Raw genomic sequence first — 4,171 nt, 5'->3', positions numbered from 1 at the left:
AATAGCTTTGTGTAAATACTTTCCTTTGATTGGATGAATTTCAAAAGCAATGGGTCTTTCTTCTTGCATTAAAACAACACTAATTCCATTTCTTGAGGCATCACATTCCACAATAAAGGTTTTTGTGAAGTCCAGTGTAGCTGAGACTAGTGCTTGGCACATTGCCTCTTTAAGATGTTCAAAGGCCTTTGTTACTTCTCGAGTCCATGAGAATGCATCTTTCTTCAATAATGTTGTTAGAGGTGCTGTTATTATCCCATAATTCTTAGCAAACTTGCGATAATACCCCGTCAACCCGAGAAATCCTCGTAGATGCTTTATGGATGTGGGGATTTTCCATTCCTTAATGGTTTTAATTTTTCTAGGGTCTACCTTAACACCTTCATGAGATACAATATGACCCAGATATTCTACCTCTTGTACTCCAAAGAAACATTTGGAATTTTTTGCATATAATTGTTTCTCCTCCAATAGTTTGAGCACCATGTCAACATGTTGGACATGATCCTTCCAATACTTGTTGTTGATTAGTATATCATCAAAAAATACTAACACAAATTTTCTAAGAAAGGGTTTGAAAATGGAATTCATCAAACCTTGAAATGCAGAAGGTGCATTAGTAAGGCCAAAAGGCATGACCAAAAATTCATAATGACCCTCATGAGTTCTAAATGCTATTTTTGGAATGTATTCAATCTTCATTATGATTTGATGATATCCTGAATGAAGATCCAACTTGGTGAAGTAAATTGATCCATGCAATTCATCCAATAATTCATCAATGATGGGAATGGGAAATTTATCTTTAATAGTGTGTTGGACACCTAATCCTAAATGGGTTAGTGTGGAAGTCGAATGGACAAAAGCAGTCAAAGAGACCTTGGGATCTGAAACCCAAGAGTCACATATTGTACTATAAATGTATATCTGATGTTAATAAAAAAAATGTACTCACATGATTTATCATTCCTATTCTATGTTTCCCATGTGTGTTTAACATGGTATCAGAGCCGCTTGTTTTTCTGTGGCCTGTTATGTGCATGTCAGTCCTGCACCTTTGCCCATAATCCTGAAATAGTAAAATTAGCATGCTAGATCTGCAAATTCAAATGTTTTATATCAGCCTGGTCTTCATTACCTGTGTCTGAGCTGCCTTGAATAGCGCTGATGTGGTCTTCATTACCTATGTCTGAGCTGCCTTGAATAGAGCTGATGTGGTCTTCATTATCTCTATCACTGTGTATGTTTTTGTTGCTAACGCGCTACTCCTGATTGACATCTCTGTCCATTGCTCCTATGCTGCTCACCTCTGTCCATGGTATTTTTAGCGCTGGCCTGGAGAATCCTCTGAATCGCTGAGTAGAATGCCCTTGAGATCAGCTGGACAACCTGCAATTTGACCATCTAGACTGTAGTAAGATTCTGGAAGCACTGTGCCATGCATTGAACGCTGTTTTGGTACGCTGGCCCTATTCGTTTACCGTGCCATACTCTGCCATAACGCCTGACATGGTTAACGCCTGACATGGTGAACGTTTGAGATTCTTCAAACCGAGGCTGCGTGAATGGTGGAAGGAGCCATTTCGCGTTGAATGTGCTCGTATGAACGCTGGTATCGATTGTATTTAGGGTCTGGAATTACTGTGAATGATTGTACACATCGCACATCGTGGAAACTCCTTCGGCTTCGGGCACCTTTCTAGCTGGTCATGTATCATATTATCGACTTTTGGGCCACAAAGATTTGGTATACCGTGCAGTGTCTATGGTGTGTTTGAGGTGAAATGAGCCCTCATACACGAGAACTTGTACAGGAGGGTTGAAAATTGCAGATATATTGCATACAACTGAGTATGCATGTGGCAGTTGTTCGGTTGTCTATTTGTGAATCTTAGATCGTATTTTGGGCGGAGTTCCTGTGAATTGTATACACTGCACATATGGAAATTCCTTCTCAGCATCTAAAATGGTTGAGCAGCAAGCTTTGCAGTGTTCTTCTGGTGTTTTGAGATGATATTTTCCTTGCATCAGAAGTGAATATGTTGAATAGTTCGAGCTCCAAATTTTCTTGCTGGATAGGTTTAGCAGTTGAGTTGAGTTAAATTTGAGAAGAGAAGGGAGTTGAGTCACCTCTTTGTTGATAACTAGAGGGCTCATTGTGTGATAGGCGAGTCATAGCGTAACAGGGCCGAGGTCTGGACTCAGAAGCCGAACGATATAAACTGTGGGTTCGTTGGGTGATAACCGTTCACATCTATCGGTCTTGAAGGAAGCCACAGCGTAACAAGGCGAGGCGAAAGGATATAAATTACTGTATATATATATATATATATATTGCTGAGTCCGAGGATTCGGAAGACAGCGGATCTTTGATTGGCATCTTGCTTATTTTGTCTCGTGCTCTCAAGCAGATTTACCTATCATCTGTTGGAATAATCTTGCAGATACTCTTAGTTATTGTTTCTTTTGTCTCGTGCTCTCAAGCAGATTTACTTGTCATCTGTGGGAATAATCTTGTAGATACTTTGTAGTTATTGTTTCAAGAGAAATGACTAGAGATCAACATGAGCACCTTTGTTTTTGAAACGATAAAGAGGAAGCGTTCTGTTATTGTTTATGCACTCATTATTTGTTGAACTATATTGTAGATACGCTTCTTGTTTAAAAATAAGTCACTGCAGGGATGGCATTGCATATGGCTTGTTGGATTGTATTGTAGTCACAACCACTTTGGTGGATAGCGGATGTGAGACCACTGCAACAACAATTGAATCGACATTACCATTGCATTGTCTTCCAATCTAAGAGTGATTAAAATGTCAGAGAAGAAAGACAAAGACACCCGTGTTAGTGCATCTTCATCTGTCCCGAGTTTTTCTATCGCTAAGCGCAAAACCTTTGTGAAGTGTTTTTCAGGACAGCAAATACACTTGATCACAACTCGCACTGCATCTTGGAAATCTTCAGCCACGTCTTCTTCGAGGGACTTTTTGTACCGAATATGATATGCTTGCCTCACCATCAATAGTTCAGCCGAAGATCGAGCACTGGAAATTTCTAAAAGCGATATATTCTTTCCATTCCACTTCTTTATTGCATCATGAGATATGACCGCATCACGTTCAGCTGGATCTAGTACCCAAAGGAATACAGCTTTCTCAAAGTCACTTGAAAGCTCAGATTCCAATCGCTTCAAGAGATCCTCTTCATACAGTTGAAAATAACTTTGACGGATTACTTTGCGTTGTGCTGCAGTTCTATGTCCTAATATTTGTATGATTGACTTCTCATTTGTGCCCCACTCTTCAAAAGCCTTCCTCAGGCATTCAGAGTCTTCAGATGGGGTCGGTATTGGAACTGGCACTGTAATTGTTGACATCTTCTCGACAAATCAGATACCTCGCACAATATCTTCAGCAATGTAGGTCGACCAACTTTACCAAAATGTAATTTAAACTGAAATCAAACGCCTCAAACAGAAAATCGTTCTAGAAGATTGTGCGAGTTGTAGTTGGGGAGAGGGTAAGGGCATAAAGAATGATCTAGCCCCAAGGCTACAAACTTGTATTTTCTGTGGTTGTTTCAGTTGAGCAGCATATCACTGTACCTGTGCTTGAAATCTTAATGAGTATAGACTATTGGAAGTGATGTTTGGTGATGTACCTCTGCTATAGAGGGTCTCAAACTTCCTCATCTCATTGGATGTGTGGCTGTGAATATATTAAAGACACTCCATATTTATTTCTCTGTCTTGGAGCTGAATACGTTGCATATATTATCACTGTGGTGTTTTCTCTGTAATGATGGAGCTTCTTTGATGTTATAACACTTATATACAACCACTGTTCTTCCTAACATTTGCTGGTATATTCTACTTCAGATCTCTGTTATTATTAGAGTTGATATATCAGAGGTATATGTAATCCATTCCTGTAGTTGAAGTTCGAATTTCAAAGAAGGAAGAGGTCATCTAGTTGTGCATCCATACAAAGCGTATCTTGGTATACCTGAGCATTTTAAGGACTTTGAGCCTCTCATTCTTGCTGGACACAAATCTGTTAGTGATTGGCTAAATTCCTAGCTGGAATCTCTGTATTTTGAGGGTAGAATACATAATAAAGCCCTGCTGAAGTTTTTAACACATTGCATATGGTATTAGTTGAGTGCCTTT

The 4,171-nt window shown here is 39.4% G+C and overlaps 1 pseudogene; it reads right to left on the bottom strand.

Annotated features, from left to right (window-relative positions):
* Positions 1–2,719: 2,719 nt before the first annotated feature.
* Positions 2,720–3,469, bottom strand: LOC149189519 (annexin Gh1 pseudogene; annotated as a pseudogene).
* Positions 3,470–4,171: the final 702 nt, after the last annotated feature.

Source organism: Pinus tabuliformis, chromosome 3_1, assembly GCF_031772625.1.
Source record: "Pinus tabuliformis cultivar Carrire ecotype Pingquan chromosome 3_1, CPIR1, whole genome shotgun sequence".
Taxonomy (NCBI): Eukaryota; Viridiplantae; Streptophyta; class Pinopsida; order Pinales; family Pinaceae; genus Pinus; species Pinus tabuliformis.
Note: the sequence above shows the minus strand (reverse complement) of the source record. Positions and strands in the feature narration are given on the sequence as shown.